Source organism: Mirounga leonina, unplaced genomic scaffold (assembly GCF_011800145.1).
Source record: "Mirounga leonina isolate KUSES-001 unplaced genomic scaffold, KU_Mleo_1.0 Mir_195, whole genome shotgun sequence".
In the NCBI taxonomy this organism is placed as follows: Eukaryota; Metazoa; Chordata; class Mammalia; order Carnivora; family Phocidae; genus Mirounga; species Mirounga leonina.
The window spans coordinates 55,848-76,613 of NW_023270490.1; positions in this window are offsets into that span (position 1 = coordinate 55,848).

Genomic DNA, 20,766 nt, shown 5'->3' on the forward strand with positions numbered 1-20,766 from the left:
AAAGGGTGAAGCAGGCTTCCTGCCGAGCCTGGAGCCCGATGCGGGGCTCGATCCCAGGACCCTGGGATCATGACCTGAGCTGAAGGCAGACGCTTAGCGACTGAGCCACCCAGGCGCCCCAGTTGGGACCTAGTTTAAATCCCATGTAGTTTACATGAAATAAATCTGCAACCCTCTGATAAAAGTCATTGCCTCCTGTCTGCAAAGAGGCAGCCCCAGATGAAAACTGTGATTGGCTGAGCCCAGCCTGACCCCTTCATGGCCCTTCGCAACATGGGTGCCAGGCCTCCCACCAGCTGGGGCATCCTGCTGATCCTTGGGGGAAAGTCACTTGGCACAATTATCCTGCTCAATATGGATGCCTTTTGTGGGGTTGCTTAGGCTAATTAAAAGTCACGCTGTGTATGACTTTAATTAGGATTCACATTGGGCCAGGCAAAGCTTTCAAAGGGAGAAGAAACCACACACTGAACATTCAGAGGGTGGGGGCAGCAGAAAGGGAGGGAAGGAGGACAGTTTATTTATAACCTTTCCTGCCACATGTGCACTGTGAGGCCAACACACACGTGTTCCCCTCCTGAAGGGCAGAGGAGCTGGAACTCATGAGTCCGGTCTGGCCTGTTTGGTTCAGGTCCCCATCAGCTGGGGTATCTGAACTTTTTTTCTCATTGAGCAGAGGCTGACACACTCCATCAAAGATGAGGAAGGGTCAGGGTTTCGGGTTGCAGCCCACCGTTGACTTTTAGAGTGGTCCCCCCAGCCCCACCGTCCACCCCTCCGTGAAGTTCAGCCTCTAGACTCACAGGGGACCTGGGGTCAGGTAAGCCCAGGAAACAGAACCACTGCTGTCTGGTGAGGCTGGTGCTACTTCCAACCAGCTTTGACTGCCCAGGGTCAAGCGAGTCATCCCGTGTCCAGTGCTCAGTGCAGAACCCCACACGTGGGTAGTAGCTGTTAGGAATACCTCCATTTTGCATGCTACTTCTCTTATGCTTTCAGTTGTTGTGCTATCAGAGACTGGATTCATCTCATTTTTGTATTCCGTGGGTCTAGAAAATGACCAGCTCTTGGTTGTGGCTGCACAGAATGTTTGCTGCTTTCCTCAGGAGGACATGGGACTCAGTAGGAGCCCACTCTGAACGGGAAGATACGTGTATCAGTGGGAAGGCCCTTGGTTGCAATTACAGAGCACCCAATGAACTCCGGCTCGGGCAGAGACAAGACAATATCTTGTCTCATATATCAAGCTAGCTGGAGCCCTGAGATCCTTGGGCTGGTGCAGTAGCGTTGTGACATCACCATGGATTCAGGGTCTTCTCACACTTCTGTCCCACCCTCCTCAGCATATTAGCTCTTCATCCTCATGCCTACAACCTCATGGTCACAAGATGGCTGCCAAGATGCAGATCTTCCATTCCTAAACGGGAGAAAGATTTTGTCATGAGCTTTGTTTATTTTTTTTTTTTCAGGGTGAGCAGCCCCCAACCTTTTCTTTTATCTCATTAACCAGAACAGATTCACATACCAACTCCTGAGCCAGTCACTGGCAAAGTGGAAAAGGATGTACCATAATGGTTATAGCACAGGTTGATCCTCTGGGATTAAAGATGGGTTAGCTTCCCTGAGATCGTGAGATCACTAGCTCCTACCTCAACACAAAGTCAGGGATATGTTTGCAGGAAAGAAAAGAAAGGTGATGGCTGTTGGCTAGACAACCAAGAGTGCCTGTATTACTGTTACTATTGCTAGAAGATTTTGCTAACTTGATGGAAACTTGACCTTTATTATCAGCTCTACTGTAATGAAGTGGATGATCACCACACTAGGAGTTACAGAAGACCTGGGGAATATTCCTGGCCCTCCCGGTAAGTAGACAGGATCCTCCTTGTTGGCAGTAGGACATGGATGTCTTCTTCTTTTCCATTTAACATCATTAGCTGCATGTGCCTCATGAACACAAAGTGGCTGCTGATGTGCCTGCAGCTGAATCTGTGTCCTTCACATAGTAACATCTGGTTATGTCTCCTTGGTCACCTGCTTAGCCATTGAAAACCGGGGAGGCTTTTCAAAAGCATGCTATTTAGATTTAAATATCAGAATACTCAGCTAAAAGAGTTGAAAGTAGCCACCCTAGAGTGAAGGAAAACTGGGGCAAAGGGAATGAGAAAATGCCTTTTCTGTACCAAAACTTATAGAACTGTTTGGTTAATCTGTGTGCGCATACCTTTGCTTAAATAAATAGAAAAAAGTAAGATTGGAGTCAACTGTGAAGTGGGTCTGCATTCCAACCTTGACCTTACCTGGAGTGGCGGGGGAGAAGGGCAGTAACTGACCCAGGTCCCACAGCCACCTGACTCCCACCTCTCCTTCCTCCATTCTGGTCGCTGCTTCTCAGCTGGAGCATAAAGCAAGAGAAGCGATTTCATCTAATCACTTGGGTCATTTTCTCAAAAGTTGGTTTCTTTTTAACTGTTTTTCATGAGGAACAAAAAAGAGCATAAGAGGCAGCTAAATTGCCGTCCCTGCTGCTCTCGCTCTGTAGAGGGGTTGACCTGGAAGGGCAAAGGCCTTCGGGGCAAGCCTCAATTTTCAATCCATTTGGAGAGACAGCGGCCTCAATGCTTCTTTATGAAATGAAATGGCAACTTAGGGGGAGGCAAATAAATCGGAGAGAAATGCTTTTGACACACGCCGGAGAGCAGATGTTAACCTGAGTGAGAGGCCCAGGACCAACTTCTATTAACTCTTGTGCTTCAGATTCTTTGAAAGGTCTTAAGCTCAACTCTGGAAACCAGGAGTCGACTCAGAGGACTGGCGTTTGAGCCCAACTTGGGTCCTACCTTGCTGTGTGGCCAAGGAAAAGTCAGTCACCCTTTCTGGGCTTTATTTCTGCATATGTCAAATGAGGTGGAATGATTTCTACTCTGAATGCTCAAAAAGACAATAGGAAAAGCAAATAGAGTCATAGTAATTGCCCCTGATTGTAAATTATTTTATGGGATATTTAAGATATTTTCTTGGGCTTTCTGTCTCAAACTCAGTTGTGACAGTCTTATAAATGAGGCCATCTGCTATTACACGTCCTTGTTATGGGGGTAGACATGCATGAGAATGACAACCACACGATTTGGGATGGCAGCTACCTTTGCAAGGAGGGAAGGGCATGCGGGGGGCATGGGGGTACATGGAGGACTTAGACTCTCTCCTGATGTCTGGGAGGTAGAGGCATGGATACTCATTATAGTATTTTGTATACCTTTTGTAAGTCTAAACCAGAGTTTCTCAACCTCAGCGTTGTTGACACTTTGGGCTGAGCAATCCCACTGTGTAAGAAGCCGTGGTCCTGTCCCTTGTAAGATATTTAGCAGCATCCCTGTCCGCTCCCCCATGAGATGCCAGTAGCATCCTCCCCTCCAGAGGGTGACAGCCCAAAAGTATGTCTCCAGACATTGCCGAATGTCCCCTATGGGCAAAATTGTCCTCAGTGGAGTCGCTCGTCTAGAAAAAAGAGGACATATGTCTCAGAAATATTAGATGACTTCCCCGAAGTCACACGGTTGGTAAATGAGAGACAGGTCGAGCATCCAGCTCTCTTCAATCCTGTCCCACCAGATGCTCTTCAAAATCAGTGTCCCTTGAACAGATATTTTTAGTGTTAGGATAGCAGGGAGTTGCACCAGACATAAATACAGCTGGATACACTTGACAGAAAATAAAACATGGGAAGATTAGCTTTAGTCTTACAACAAATAAAAGAGTAAACGCAATGCTAATAATTAAACACCGACTATGGAGATGCATGCATGTAAATAACCCAGCCGGCCACGCCCCGGCACGGAGCCCCGCCCGCTAGGAGGTGGAGACCTAGGCGGGTCTCAGTTGCCAAGGGCCACTCAGGACGGGGGTTCATCTACCCAAGTTGAGATCCATTCTGGGGTTTGAATCAGACTCAGTCTTTCCTACACTTGATACTCCCTTTGTTCAGTAATTTTAGAACCTGAGCCGAGCTCAGCTTTGCGTCCTACCGCATTGTTTTCCGTAGAGGAAGGCACTGCCATCCCCAGGCTCCACAGCAGAGCTGGGTGATGGCTATTTGGTTGGAACCCACAGACCCTGACGGTCCTGATGCTTACAAGGAAATGAAAGGCCCGCAGAGGCCAATAAACTGTAAGCAAGCACCTCACCGCTTGCAAGATGTAATTCAAATTTCCAGAAGCTGACGGATGATGCCCTGGACGCACAGGAGACTGTGTAACTGGAAGGTTTTGTGACAGGGCGGGTCATCAAGTGTTGGGCACGTTCTGATGCACAGTGTGGTGCCAGGCAGGCCTGGCAGTTGGACTCTCAGAACTCTGACGCCTCCTCCAGCCCAGTCCTTTCCCTGTGTTCATTAGGTAATGAGGCTCAGCCTTTCAGTGGGCCTCTGACTACTTTTTTACACTGGTGTTTGCTAAATGCACCCCAGTTACAAACCAGCTCGAGTAGGGCACAAGTGAGCCATCACACTGTACTGTCTCTAAGTCACTGGCAAATTCGGCGGCCCTCGAGGAGGGAGATGAAGCATGGAGGACTCGATGTGAGTGGGGGTGCTTTAGGGGTGCAGGGGCACTGGATACTGTGATGTCTGAACAGGCCAGGGAAGCTCAGAAATCCTATAGAAAGCTTCCTTGGTGTTCTGGAGTAGTCAGTGACTCAAGAGCATCAGCCAAACAATGGTTAGGAGGACGGGGGCTTGAGCCAGCCTGCCTGAGCGTGATTCGCAGCAACCTCACCAGCTGTGTCACCTTGGGTAGGTTACTTAACCTCTCTGTTCCTTAGTTTTATTGTTTGTAAAATGGAATTATCATGAGGCTGTATATTAAGCTCACCCATATACAATGGCTGCTCCCCATAGGAAATTGTCGGTATTGGCAATTTCATATAATACTCCATAAGGTTGTGCTAGGGACTGAGTTAATAATTGAAAAATACTAAGAACAGTGCCTGGCACCTAGTAAGTTCTAGAAAAGTGTCAGTATCACTATTTATAAAGCTTTAAGGAAATGTATAACATCTTTTCCATGTGTTTGTGTGTCTTGCTTCCCACCATGTTACTGTGAGCTATTACTAACTTAAGAAATAAACTCAGTGGGTCAGAATTTTTCTGAATGGGATGGAATAGGGTGGAAGACAATAGAACAGGAAGGGAACTAACAGATGGTTTTATGTATCGTAAGGTAGATCTTGCTTTACAAGTCTTGTCAATTCTGTCGTGTATGCATACGCCCACATGTGTGTCTCTGCACACGTATGTGGTGCGGGTCATGATGAAAAATACATGTCATGCTACGTGTCACAGAAAGAAAGTTTTAAAGTCACTGGATTAAACCATATGGACTGGATGCCATGAGTTCTTCCAGAGATTTTTTTTTTTTTTAAGATTGTATTTATTTATTTGCCAGAGAGAGAGAGTGCATGAGCAGGAGGAGTGGCAGAGGGAGAGGGAGAAGCAGGCTCCCCTCTGAGCAAGGAGCCCAGTGCGGGGCTCGATCTCAGGACTCTGGGATCATGATTTGAGCCGAAGGCAGACGCTTAACTGACTGAGCCACCCAGGCATCCCCAGAGGTTCTTTTAAGAGACACTTTGACTGTGCCACTCACTGACTTAAGGTCTTGGCTGAGTTCCTGGGCTGCTCTGGAAGATGGGGAGGCCCCTCGTGCTGCTTCACGGGGCTGTGGCAAGACGATGAATAGACAGAAGCAGGTAGAGACTCGTGGCATATGATAAAGAGCCAGCTAGAGGCCAGTTGTTGGTGTTTGTTTGTTATTTACCACAGTTTATCACCATGGCAACCAACTTTGCCTAAGATGGCACTCCACGGCCAAAGGGAGGAATTGATTTGTCCCTGATTTTAGGAAAAGTTCATGAGGCAGGACATTCTTGGGTAAAATAGCCTAGAAACATTAAAGACCAAATCCTCATGTAAACAATTACACGGCACCAACAGACTATGCTATGGAAAGATGGCCTCACCATGGAGAGAAGTCAATCCAGGAAGAATTCCTGAAGGAGGGAGTTCTTGGCTTGTCTCAAAGAGATTCATGGGTGGGATCAGAGGAGAGCTGGGCCAGGGACACCCAGAGAGAAAAAAGGATCAGGGAAGATCCAGCAAGTTGTAATCGGCAAACCTCGCGTAATGATGTGATCAAGAGATGGACCCGTCTCCTGGCAAGGGGCCATCAGCGCTTGTCAACGCCCTCCGGTGTCCACGGGCAAGAGACAAATCAGCAATCACAGGTGCATGCAGTTGAGGACATATTATGATCATGTCAGGGCCGGGCATCTGCCTGAGCGTTACAAATGTTTATGAATATTAATAACCATTTGTTCCCAAAGGACCACAAATCAGTTAATTAGGGCCCTGTCAACCTGTTTATATTATCTATAAATGAAAACCCATCAGCAGCCAAACATGAAATTAAGCGGGCTGTGTGTGGGCTGCACCGTTTCTGGATAAATTACACAGCCAGCTCCCCCCTACACCCCCGAGCCTCCATCCTTGGCAAGGAGGTGGGTATTTCTCTTTCCTGCCCTTGTTTTATTCAAGTCAGTGGTTATGGGAGGCACATGATAGATGGTGCTTCCTGCGTGGCTTTGCTGTGTGCGGGGAGGAGGTGATTTAAGACCATCAGTAAATTAGCTGCAATCCAGAGTCTTGGAAGAGAGGGAGAATACCCATAAATCAATGTTCCATAGACAGGTAATCAGACCCCCAATCCAGGCGCTGATCACCACAGGCCCAGGTCCATCCGTCTCCTTCCTGGAGTGATGGGACAAGGGCGGGGGCCCTGAGTGCCAAGCCTCGAGAAGTCAGAGACAGAGAGAGACAGAAAGAAAGACAGTGACAGAGACTGAAGCAGAGAGAGGGAGAGATTCATTCAACCACCCGCAAGTGCGGGGCACTGTGCTCAGCGCCCAGAGACAGACAGACGGGCAGTGAAGAAAACAGACCAAAGAGGGGCCAGCAGTGACAGGAGCAGAGGCCGATCCAGATCTGCAGCCCGCGGTGATCTTGCAGAGGTGAGAAACCCAATCTCCCGCCTCATCACACATGTGATTCCTTCCTGAAAGCCTCCTTGTGAGGCAAATTCTTGTAATATTTTTTCCTTTGGGCAAAAAAGAGTGTGATTTCCTGATCCCACTTGTGTTAAAACAATACCAGATTCAGTGAAGTTGCATTAAAATGGGCCCAATTACTTGAAGAGTCAGGACGGAAGACAATCTAACAAGCTAGGACTCATTGTGAAAATCCACTGTCTTGTTGGTGGAATCGTAGAGAACCGGGGTCACATGCACAGCCTCCCAGGTTCATCCCCCAGCTCTGCCACTCATGGGCTGTGTGACCTGCACCACCGTACTTAAGCCCTCTGTGCCTCAGCTTCCTCATCTGTAATGTGAGGGTAATAAGAGGTCTGACCTCTTGGGAAGTTAAAGGCATTACTATATGTGAAGGGCCACATACGGGCTCTCTCAGCCCTGGCCTGCCTGAGGGGAAGCAGGTAAGAGCCACAGACTAGAGATTGGCTCTCTCTCGCTCACAAGCTGGCTGTGCAAACTTTGAAGGTTACTTAACCTCTCTGTTCTTCCATCCTCTCTCTTTCCGCTTCCGGTGAGTAGAAAGTAGATCTAATGAGCCATGTTTGGCCACGAGGATGAGGACCATGCACTTACCTTTAGCCTGGCTTACTCGGTTCATACAGCACTCCCCCCAAAGTACAAGGTGTCCACAGGGTTGTGCTCCCCTTGGAGACTCTGGGGGAGACTCCTTCCCTGCTCTTCCTGGCCTTCCTTAGTCTGTGGCTCTCCAATCTCTGCCTCCATCTTCACACTGCCTTCTCCCCCATGCCTCTTCTCCTGGCCTTACACAGATCTAGGACCCACCTGGTGAATCCAGTGTGATCTCCTCTTTAGATCCTTCCCTTCCTTACATCTGCAAAGACCCCTTTTCCAAATAAGGTCCCGTTCACAGGTACCAGAAGTTCGGGGTTGGACAGAGCTTCTTGGGGGTCACAATTCAACCCACTGCACCACTCAAGATGACGACAAGAATGGCATGAAGCCAAACGAACATAGAAGCAACACGGCGACAGCTCTCCGGTGCATGGCTCTCCCTGCATGCCTGGGGCAGTGGAAGCTGGCAGTCTGTCTGTCTGCAGGGTCTGAGCTCTGACCCCAAGGCCGGACTCTCCGCTCGCCCTATCTTCCAGGCAGAGCGCAAGAGCTCCATCTTCATGTGGCAATTCCCAATGACCAGATTTGGTGACTTACTTGTTAAAAACCAAATGAAACACATCCGCGATCTGTAGATCTGCCGTGGGCCCACCACCTCCAGGGTACAGGAGAGGGTCATTAATGCTGACTTGGGGCGTCAGGAGCCCTGCAGCCCGGGCTGCCCGCCTCTTGGCAGAGCCCATGGGTCTGTCCTTGCCGTCCTCCAAGATAGCTAACTCTGGAGTCCCGCTCTCAGCCGGCCCTAAAGGAGCCGTCAGTGGGAGGTGACAGCGACCGTAATTCTGTTTTTATTATTATAGAGCGCTGGTCATTTCTGGCTGAGTGGTGCTGAGTGACGGCTGTGATTTAGGAATCTTATGGAGGGATTAAGGAGGTGAAGCATTTTTCCCCGAAGCCCATCCTGGCTGCAAACAAGTTTCTGTGGAGGATACTGATAAAAGCAAATTATTTTATTCTGTTCACTATCAATTCCAACTCCAGACTGCAGAGTCCCACAAGAAATAAGGTATTAACACTTACCATGTGGAGCTGAATTCTTCAAGGAATAGTAATCCTTAAACAGATGGAGGAGAAGTCGTCTTTAAAGCATTAAAATCCAGTGGTGTGGCTCATCCTTCTTCTTAATGAGCCACGCGCCATCTTGACGTATTTGGTGTGAGAAATGAATGCAGCCCGCATTTCACTGACAAGGAAAGGGCTGCCCCCAGGGGCACTTGTACTAAGGGGAGGAATTTTTGCAGTAGGGTCCTGGGTACGTGTCATGGGTGCTGGGTCTTCCTGACTATCAGAGTTTATTCCTCCATCTGGTGACGGCACCACATTCTCTTTTGTGGGACCACCCCTCCCCCATGCTCAACCTGTGTGGTTGGGGTGGGGCTGTCTCCATCCCTGGGTCCAGGAATGGGCATGTGACCCAGGCCTGGCCCACCCATTGTCCAGCTTCGGTCCCCAGCAGGGTGTGGTCACGTGACCCGAGTTGGTTGGTCCAATCAGAGTCAAACCTGAGACCATTGCTGCCACAACTGGAAAAGAGGTATCTTTCGCTACAGCAGTTGCTGTGAGGACAGAATCAAGGCATGAGGTGCTGCTCATCATCGTTGCAGCCAGTCAGGAATCAAGCCAACCAGGAGGAAAGCAGGACTGAGAGATGAAGAGAAACAGATCCATGTTTCCATATCCAGGTCACTTAAACCCTGGATCCAGCCATACCTGAAGCTGCAAGCACCTCAAGCTTTAATTTACATAAGCTAATATACTCCTTTCATTTCAGTCTATTTGATTTGGGTTTCTGTCACTTGCAGTCAGAAGAATCCTGACAAAATGTCTCCTCGAAAGATGCCACCACCTGCAGGGCACTGGTCTAGCCCAGAGCTTCCATCAGAGGTGACACACAGAGAAAATGCCCCTCCCTTTGCTTGGTCAGACACACACCCGGGCTGGGCCCCTCAGACTGTTTACCTATCTTCTCTTAAGTCCCTGTTCCAAACTCAGAGAGCATGAATCCATTCCTGATTAATCCCTCCTGTGTGCAAATGAACTCCATCTCCCCTCCATTGGCCCCAAAGTCCTCCTGTCCTCAGAAAGGTCCTTTTTCCAAAATCACACAACTGACAAACTGTTGCTCAGCATGGGCCTCGGCACATAGTTAGTGTTCCGGAAATATTTGCTAGGCAAAATGAATCACCAGAAAGATGAGAAATCAGGCCTCTAGTCTTGATACTCTGCTGGGTCACATCCCCAGAGTCGTCATGCTCCTAAAATATCTTAAAGGCTGGTACCAAGAATGGACCATGCCACAAATTCTACTTTTCCCTCAACAGCTATCGCTCATAGAAAACAGATTCTCATGTCCTCATCTAAGAGGCTTTAATGTAAGGTTTAAGATCTATTTTTCTCCAGGTTAATTTTCTTCGCTGACTTGCCTGCTTCCCAGCGAGTCTTGCCCAGGCTACTCCCCCCCCCCCCCCTCGTCCCCCTGCCCTGCTTTATTTTCCCCACAGTGCTTGCCACCAGCTGGTACAATGATTCCCTTCAGATGTATTCAGTTTATCGTCAGCCCCAAGAGAACAGACCTTTTGTTTGCGGTTCAGTTCCTAGAAGACCTTCTGGCCCAGAGCAGATGCGCCATGAAAGTTTGTTGAGTGAATCAATGAATGAATGAAACTTATTTGCTGCCTTAGATGATCTCTGCTTTTTTTTTTTTTTCTTTATTCCCATGCCATTCTAGCAAGAATTGGCCGCCCGCTCCTTTCTGTCTCGAAGCCTACCCCCATTGTCTCACTTCTGCCAGAGTAACAGATCCCGTCCCTGGTGCTGAGGCGATAACCATCCTCAGCTCCTATGAGTTGGTTAGTTTTGTTCCCTGGAAGCAGCCTGCAGAGAAGGATGCTTGGTGTCCAGCAGCTGGTGCCAGGCCTTCTTCTGGTTACTATGGAAACACTGCCGGCTCTTCCCCCATCAGAGCTGCGTGTCATGGCAGGTGACATGGAAGCCTCTCGGTGATCTTGTTAGCTCCCCTAACCAGTAGCCGTTGCATGTTTCCTGCTCGCACCTCTCCGGCCCACTTTTTCCCTGAGCTCTGGAGATGAGAGCTAGGTTCGTTTCAAGTCCTTGGGCCCATGGTATTTTGCAGTCTGTGCGACATAAACAAAAAATATTTATTGAACACCTGTTATGCGCTCCAGCCTGAGGGCAGCATTTTACCCCAGAAGAGAAGACAATGAAGAGGTGAAGCAGGTGGCCAAGAGCTTAAGTTCTGGAGCCTTGTTGTCTGGGTTCAAATCTTACAACCATTGCCTTGCTGTGCGTAGTGGCTTGATCTGTCTGTGGATTCTTTAACACTCTTTCCACTGGAAGAAGACTTTAATTCGCTTCCTGTGGACTATGAATGAGTTGTCAGCAGGGATAGAATGTGCTGGAAGTGATATTGCACTTTTCCAAAGCCTGGTCAAGGAAGGTGGTACAGATTCTGCTCTTACCACCCGCCCCCCTTCGGACTTGTGCCTTGGGAGCCCTGAGCCACCAAGTTTAGCTACCCTGAAGCTCTGCTGGAGACACCATGACGAGAGACCCCAGAGAGGGATGGAATCGATGGAGGAGCCCTAGCCCCGGGCCTCAGCATCACTGTGAGTGTGGGGTCTTCAGATGATTTCGCAGCAACCCGGCGCTACACAGCAGAGCAAGGACAGGCTGACCCCACCAAGGCTAGCGCACATCTCAGCTGTGTCAGCAGAATAAATGTTCTTGTTTTATGACGCTAACTTCTGGGGCATAGAGAGCCTGAACGTGGCACAAAACTCGAAAAGTTATAAACTAGGAGCCATCACTCTCTTCATCTGCGTTATGGGAACCGTCCCTGTGCTTCCTTCAAAGAGTGTTGGGGGGTTCAGTGTGTTAGCAAAGCACCCAGGACATACACACAGAGTGAGTTTGCTGGCCGACAGCATAATCCAGTGAGCGAGGGCGGAGGACTCTTCCAGCTGGTCTGAGAGTGCGCTGGAGCATGGGGTGCAGAAGGCAGACACCCTCCTTGTGTATTGCAAGGGAATGGTAGCTGAAGTTCTAGAATCTTCTACGGAAACTAATGTTAACTAGGTAGGATACACGAAGGAAAAGCAATGACACAAAAGGGCATCTGGGGGAAGTGAATCTCCCTCCCGTTCCTGTTTCCCAGAGGTGACCACTGAAAATCAGGGAGCTGTTTCTTGGGGGGCCTTCTGGAGGATGTCCCTTCATATACAGCATCTGTGCAAAATAAACACATAAAAAAATAAAATAAATACGACAAAGACAGAAAGACAAAGGGAAGGAAAGCAAAGAAAAGAGAAAGTCAGTAACAGCTCTCCGAGGATGGGGACCTGCCTGCTTCTTTCCCTGCTGGGACTTCGGTGTCAAGATCAGCAGCTGGCCCCTGGTTCTGGATGGACGAATCTGTGAGCAGTGGACACAGCCTGTTTCCACTCTCCTGGAAGCACATGCATTATGCACACCGCTCTGTGGCTCGCTTCTCTCACTTTCTTCAGCTGGGAGACATGTCTTCTCTGCTCACACGGAGCTGCCTTGTTCTGATGGTGGACAGAGTCCACTGTATGGCCCCATCGTGGTGCACCTCGCTGGTTCTCACTGGTGGAGACATGATGTCTTTCGGTTCTGAGCTCTTGCTGCTACGACGCACGTCGTGTGCGGATGTTTTGAGCCCCTGTGAACAGACTTCCATCTTGGTTCTTGGTCTCTCAAAGTGGAGGTGGTTCTTCCTTTGCCCGTCTTTTCTCTCTCTCAAGAGCACAGCCTGGAAGAGCTGGAAGACTTCCGATGGCCTGAACATCATCATGTGCTTCTGTGGACATCAAGGAAGGCTTCCTGGAGGAGGGGCACCAGAGCTAGGCCTTGAAAGTAGGGTTGGGGCTGCCATGGAGGGCAGCAGGGACACTGGCTTACGGGCTACCTCTTGAAACGCACACCCTTCCTCAGAGGAAAATGTCGAAAAGGCCAGCTCAGCAAACGTGACCCGCACCCCCTACCCTGCCCACCCCGTACAGATGGTCCCCAGCCTGGGCTCCCAAATTCCTCCAAGCATTGTCTCTCCTCATAGCAGCTGGCGGGCAGTGGCTGCAGGAATACTGTCACACATACTGTAAGGGAAAATAAAAGGATATTTTCAGATCAGAGCTCAAATTCCCAGATCACAGACTCTCCCTTCCCTCTCTGCCTGCCAGTGCGGAGCTGGGTGGATTAGTCCAAATATTTCATGGACACTGGCCATGGCTCTGGAGCACATCCTAAAGAGCCTTCTGTCTCATGCCTAGCATGAACCCTTCACTTGCTGGAGCACGGAGAGGCACAGGGTCCAGGGACTGGGAGTGGCCAGCACGGTGGGCTAGTCACTCTGGGGCTCTAAGCGTAAAACTCCATCCGTGCCTGCTTGTGGGTAAAAGTTCAAGCCTCCGCTCTAGCATCACCATGCGCCCTACAGACAATCTAGCTCTGTAGGGAAATGGGGGTTCGGATGCTTTCCCGGGAAGACACTAGATTGATTCCAGAGGACTCAGCCCGATGGCAATGAAGCCAAGCCCAGAGACACTGTCAGCATGAAAAATTTAAATAAAAATCCAATTTTTAGCATCTTGGCCATCTTGGGTCTGGGGGTCTGATTAGTGACAATTAACTAGAGCTATGTCGTGCGCCCTCTCCAGCCTGAGCTCTGTGGTTTGTCACAGTCCCCATTCCCTCCATGTTGCCCTGTGCACTGGTCTACTTCCCTCTTGGCTCCTTTGTGCTACTGGTCGGGTCCTCGATGGCATTAGGGTTATGCTCCCGCTTTAGTTTGCAAAGGATATTCATACCTCTTTTCTGACTTAGCTCTCTCCGCACTCCTGTGGTCTGGCCCACGGTGATTAGATATGCTCTTCTGATGGGGGAAGGGAGACTCAGAGGGTAGAGATGAACCCACGATCAAGCAGGTCACTCCCTCCCTGCGGGAGTGCTGGTGCATGGACCTGAGATTCCTCCCCTAAACATCCTTCCTGCTGGCAAAGGGTCCCCTCTGCCATGTGGGGAGAGGGAGGAGACAGAGCTCGGAGGGGGGATAATCCAGGGCAACAGGCTCAAGGGGTCAAGACCAGGGTTCAAACTAGCCCCGGGGCAGGAGAGGGGGCTGTGAACAATGTGACAATTTCTAATAGCTTCTAGAGCTTCGGAGACAATGACTCTTGTTGGTTATATGTGGGGCCAAGAAAGGAGAGAAACAAGACAGAGACACATGCTGAGAGAGATGGAGAGACAGGAGAGAGAGAGAGGAATGCATAGAGGGAGACAGACTGAGAGAGACAGGACTGAGAGGAGAGAGAGTTCCAGAGAGAGTGAGGGAAAGACAGAGAGCCAGGCTGCCCAGAGCCAGGAGCTACAGCGAGCAGGGAGGCATGGGGTTCCAGGGCTGGAGGAGGGGAGACTGAGCCCCACAGAAGCTGTTGCTTCTTCCTGCTGGGCCAGGCCCCCACCCAGCTGTTGGTGCTGTCTCCCCCCCACCCCCAGACTCCCAGGAGCCCAGCAGCTACAGCCCAGTCACCGGCATGGGAGGGAGTCCCTCAGAGCCTCCTCTGCGCCCAGCCCCTCTGTCTGCTCTGTCCCCCAAGCTGTCCCTCTCCTGGGGAAAGCAGCGGCTGCCTTCCTTCTTGTCCTCTGCCTGGGCAGGGGGACCCAGCCTGGGCTGCTGCCTGGGGGGGCGGGGAGGGAGGAGGTATGGGAGGTGCTCCCCCGCAGAAGGTTCCAGGCCCCGGGCCCTGCAGATCCAGAGCAGACACCCTCCCTGGGAAGTGAGAGGGGACAGATGTACTTTTATGGTCTCCATGGAGATGCGTCAACCTGGCAACCTTGACGGGCAGCTGGGCCTGGCCTTTGAAGCTTTTGTCTTCACAAAGCCTCTCCCTGAGTGCAAAAGCTACCAGCAAATCTGCCAGGCATCCTCAGGGGGCCAGGGCTTCCCTCCCGGCTGCTGGGGCCCGGCTGACCAGGGCACCCCAAAGCAGGCGCAGATGGCTCGGGGCCCTCAATGAGCTCTCTCCATGGACCATAGGCACAGGTTCTGGTTAAATAGTGTTCAGCTCTAGCTTTTGTCCTTCCATTGCTGTTATTAAGCCCGCCGTGCTAGGTCTGGTGGCCGTCTGAAGGCCCTCCCGGTCTGTCCTGGAAGAAAGAGATAAAGGAACAAGCCTGGCCTATCTTGACTGTGTAACAAAGAGCATGTTTCAGAGGTAGAGGCAGATAACCAGAATATTGCGTGGCCATTCATTCAATCACTCAGCAAATACCAGAGCCCCTGCTGGGAACCAGCCGTCAACACCCCAGATGCCGTCCCTCCCTCCTGGAGCTGACACATATGGGGGAGACGGACGCTTGACACGCTGGCAAATAAAAAAGGTGATTCCAGCCAAGGAAACAAGATGAAATCTTAGACCAGAGAGTGGTGAGGGTGGGCGGGCGGATGTCGCACAGGGCATGCCAATAAAGCTGTCCCACTCAGGTGGCACAGGAGTGGGGACCTGGATGAGAAAGAACAGCTGAACAAGTAGCACAGGGAAAAGTATCTAGGAGGTGGGAACAGCCAGCACAGAGGCTCAGAGTCTACCTTATTTGGAATCTACAGCATTCACCAATCAGAATTGTTCTCATCCACTCAGGGTGCTTCTTGGCTTCATGAGGATGGAGGTGCAGCCTTTCACTCCAGTAAGACCTTATACGCTCTCCTTCCTCTTCTGGAGAGCAGGGTGGTGAAGGGTGCAGGGAGCTCCATGGATCCCCTCTCTCAGGTTAACTCATCCACTGCCTGAGAACCAGGTCCTGTCATACCTTAAAGTCAGGGAGCTGGAAGTTTCCTTTGATGTCACACAGGTCTGTGTTTCCCAAACGGGAGCATTCACACTCCCCAGCATGGTGGGGCATGCCCGCCTCTCGCCTGCCCGTGATTAGATCTATCTCCTCAAACCAGTTCACATCAGCTGCCTTGCGGAGGTTAACCTCATCCTTGGGAATAATAATCATGACCTCATAGCTAGTTCTTTTACTTCTGATAAATGGTCATAAAAATTAAAAGTGTGCATCCTGGCACCACCTGAAATTCACCCACGATGACCCCTCGAGGAACCTGCTATAGTCCAGCCCCTAAGTTCACGCACAGTTGAAGCCCAGAAATTTGTACGAAACCATATGATAGTAGTGATCCCCGCATGTCCCCACCTTCCCTCGTCTCCTCTGGGCTGGTTTGTTCCCAGCTGATGTTCAGAAAGTGGGCCACTTCATTCTCAGAGACAAGTGTCAGTGCTCCTCAATTCCTCCCTGTCTCCCTCCTCCTCCCTTCCCCTCCCTGCCTCTCTCCCTCCAACTGCTGCTTCTCCCCTCCTTCCTTCCTTTCTTCCTTCCTCCTTCTCCCATCCTCTCCCCTTTCCAGAACCCTGAAATACCCAGCAGGTTTTCAGACCTCAGCTCTGCTTAATCCACTTATTCTAACTCACTATCTCCCAGTGAAAACCCCACTAATTTCATCCTCCACTCTGTTAGGGGTGGAGAGATCCTTGCTCCTTGTGAATATTTTGAAACAACGCATTGCATCACATATGAGCTAAATCACCTCTATCAGAATTCTTCGGGGAGGATTAATGTATGCGTTCATTCATTCAATAGTATGTATTAAGAGCTCAGATGAATGTCAGATTCTGCTCAAATCACTAGAGACAAAGCAAGGAACAAAACCAAAATCCTGCCCCAGTGGGACTTCTATTCTACTGGGGGACATAGATAATTCACAAGCAAGCAAAGATATAGTTTCAAGCAAAAATGAATGAATGAATGATCCTTCCAACTTTCCAGGCAACTTCCCTTTCTTCATTCAACACCTGGCTTCACTCTGTTCTCCCCCCGGCAGCCCTGCCAGGCCCCATGGCTAGATGCTCCTCCTCGCCCCCACAGACACCTGACAGGAGGCGTTACAAAGAAGTGCCAGGGGCGCAAGAGATGTTCAGTGGATGGAAACAGATGAGCAAGCATGTGTTTGTGTTCAGAAAGTATAATTGGGGACATGCTTGTGTTTACGTGCTTTGGATGACAAGTGGATGCGTTTGTGAGCTTGTTAATGGATGAGGCTACATATGTGGGGTGTGTTTGTGCTGTGATTTGTATATTGTGGATTGGAGTGAGGTCTTCAACAAGGGCAAGTTTAGAGCATCTGAGTAAGAGTTTTGGTGGTACGAGTGTGTGTGCGTGTGCGTTGTCTAAGTGTACGAGTATGTGTGGGTGTGTGCCTGAGTGCGGGTATGCGTGTCCGAGTGCGTGTTTATAGCGCATGAGTGTGTTTGATAAATGGATGTGCACGTGTGTAGGAGTGCGTGAGTGTGTTTGCAAGCGCAGGTGTGAACGTGTGTGTGTCTTTGTGTCGGGGGGAGGCACGCACACACGCACTCCTGCCGGGCCCAACCTGACCGGCTGCTGTGGGTCACGGAGCACATTGACTTCCGATGATCCAGAAATGCAGAACAGAGGTGGGTTTCTGTCCAGGACTCAGGAGGAGGAGAGAGGGGGAGGAAGGGCGGAGAGATTCCAAAAACAGAAACAAAAACAAAACCCTGCCATCCTGCCTCTGGTGCATCATGAAGGACCCCCGTGTGTGACCACCTGTCTGTGCTGAGGACATGCACGAGGCTGTCCCCTTCTCTGTGAAGGGCCCTTCAGACCTGGCAACGTTTGCCCGTGAAAAGGCCATGCCCGTCTGGGCGGCCCCGGAGGAGGCAGGGCCCTACTTGGTTCCACGACTGTGAGCTCTGTGCTGCTGGGCAAAACGCTCTGCTTCTCATCCCCATCGTGGGCATGACGAAACCACCCAGCTCAGAGGATTTCGGGAAAATAAAAGGTGTGGATTCCCATAAAGCCCTTAACCAGTGCCCCGAACACACTCCGTTCTCGGGTGCATCGGGTATTGACCATCACCCTCCCATGGGGCCGACCTTCCACACTCTGACCCGGACCGCTTCCTTGGACACCACGCCCCTGCATGGTTCCCCTGGGCCTGTTTCCAGGCTGCCCTTGGGGCTTCCCTGGTCCTGCCCCCTTCTCTTCTAGTTCTCCTGACACTTTCCTTGGTCCGGGCTGTTTTTCAACCCCCACTGACCACTCCTGATGTGTTGCCTCCCCATCCCTTCTGGAGAGAAAAAAGGAAAAAGGGAGGCAGAAGTCAGGAGCTAGGCGTGGACATGCTGAGTTGCACTTGGGGTCTCCCCATCCCCACAAAGTATCTGGCTCTCTCACTCCCACACTTCCACCCCCTTGCCCACCCCTTGGCCATTTGCCTTTCTATCCAGTCAAAGCTGAGGGCTCCAACCCCTGAGATTTCTGAGTCAGAAAAGCCCTCTAACTGATGTCTTGGCTCCTTCTCCTGTCCCCAGGGAAGGGCAAGCTGTGAATTTATTCTTGATTAGCTAATATATGCTAATGTAGGCGCCAGGAGGGCCCAGGGGTCCTGGGCTGTAACCAGAGCAGCCCCTGCTTGGGGGCCTCAGCCCCTCTCTCTCTCCCATCCACGCAGGTCACAGCCAAGGTCAAACAGAGTCTCTGACTCTTGTGCTCTCAGAGACATGGGAACACGGGCTCCATAAGTGGTTCCAGATGGTGTGGGCGCCATGCTGGGAGGCTGCTGGAAACCAGATGCCTCCAAGAAGCCATGGGCCCCGCCGCCCCCAACACAACTCTGAGTCCCGGGAGGACGTCTGCTCAGGAGTTGGACCCAATCACATGTGATCATGCCCAGGCTTCTCTCCACCCCCACTCCCACCACCCCCCTGGCCACCTACCCCTTGCTGACAAAATCTTCAACCGCTAGAGATGCCTAGGCAGAGGCTGCCCATGCAAGTGCCAATCTATTCATGTTTCGAGTTCTTATGTAAAAATCCAGATTTCTGGGGCGCCTGGGTGGATCAGTCGGTTAAGCGTCCGCCTTCGGCTCAGGTCATGATCCTGGGGTCCTGGGATCCAGCCCCACATCAGACTCCCTGCTCTGCGGGGAGCCTGCTTCTCCCTCTGCCTGCCGCTCCCCTGGCTTGTGCTCTCTCTCTCTCTCTGACAAATAAATAAATAAAATCTTAAAAAAAAAAAGTCCAGATTTCTGACTTTGCTGGCCAAGACCAAGCACCTGGCGACATCAGGCTGGCATCCCCGGGTAGCGATCATACAGCAGGGGGCCCACCGTGTCCAGCTATGGCACCTCCAGCCTGCGGCTACCTGCCGGGTAGGTGGGAGCTAGGTGTGGAGTGTTGATTCCACAGGTAAGGGAAAAACAAACAGGGCGCCTGGGTGGCTCAGTTGGTTAAGCGACTGCCTTCAGCTCAGGTCATGATCCCAGGGTCCTGGGATCGAGTCCCGCATCGGGCTCCCTGCTCTGCGGGGAGCCTGCTTCTCCCTCTCCCACTCCCCCTGCTTGTGTTCCCTCTCTCGCTGTGTCTCTCTCTGTCAAATAAATAAATAAAATCTTTAAAAAAAAATTACAAAGTCTCTAGTTTGATGTTTTTAAAAATTCAATTTATTTAAACTAAACAAACACAACAAACAAACAAAAACAGTTCTCTCATTTCTCCCACCCTCTTTGCCTGGTATTGGAGTCCCTCATGATGTGCTCCATGCCTGCCTCCTGCTATGGGCTTCCCACCCCAGGTTCTAGCCTCCACATATTCCCACTTTTCCCAACCCGTGCCTGGAATACTTTCCCCGCATCTTCCATCTCTCCTAAAGTCCAGCAGTGACTCCTTCAAGGACAAGCTTCCAGACCACCTCCTCCAGGAAGCCCTCCCAATCCAGCAAACCCAAATGCTGACTCAGGTTAATTAAGAACACCCCCCACCCCCCCGCCCAACCACCACCAGCATGGACCAGATCAGCAATTTCTGAGGGCCTGCTAGCATGCATTTTGGTTCCTCTGGGAAATGAAGGAAAAAAGGGTCTCCAGGACCCAGGACTTCCCATCCTCAGATCCGAGCAAGCCCCTCTGGGCCCTCCCACTCTGCTCTTGCCCCAAACCCCAAGTCCTGACTTTGCTTTCAACATAGTCAGCCACTCAGAGCTGCCCCAGTGTACCTGCTCCCACCTGGGTCCTGAGCTATGGGACAGGAGCCCATGAAGGCCCTGTCAGCCTGCGGTAGGTATGGCCCTGATTCAGCAGAAGAAAAGCCAAGGTCAGCTAATGGTCTGCAAATGCCATTAGCCATGGCAATGACCGGTTCCACCCAGGGTACGGTTGCAGTCAATTGCATTCAGTGGTTTTATAACACCCATGGTAGATTAGGAAGCAAAGCCCAGCTCAGCTGCCGTGGAACTGCCTGGAGGCCTTATCCGCAGCTGCTATCTACAGGGGATGACACCCCTGTCCCACCATGCAGGCAAGGCCAGCCTGGGGAAGGCTAACTCACACACAGCTTCAGGACACGTCCAGGCCCGTCACAGTGGGGCCTTCCCACCAATGACCCTTAGTCAGGGGGTCATTCGTCTAACGACCCTTCCAGCCTCGTCACCTCCTAGTCGTGTGTCTGTGGGCAAGTCCCGTGGCCTCTTTGTGCCTTAGTTTCTCCAATGGTCCAATAGGGATTGTTACTGAGTCACTGAGGGGGAGTGAATTAATTATGACACATAGAGGTGCTTAGAGCAGAGCCGAGCCCGTAGCAAATTCTCAACAGATGTTGGTTATGACTACTTTCCTACCACATCAACCACCACCTGCCCCTGATGGCTTCCCAAGCCTCATCCGCACCTCCGTTTCCACTTTTCATGACATCTGTGCTTATCTCTAGTTTTATCTAGTGATTTTTAAAAAGCCGGCACACATTCTACTTAAATACAGTTATTTATACTAGAAATCACCTTAGGTATTCACATTTCAAAATTTAAAACCAGTGCCATTTGTCATAAATAGAAGTTCACCCAACGTCATCCCCACCGTGGTGACCTTCAAAGTTGTGAGCCTGA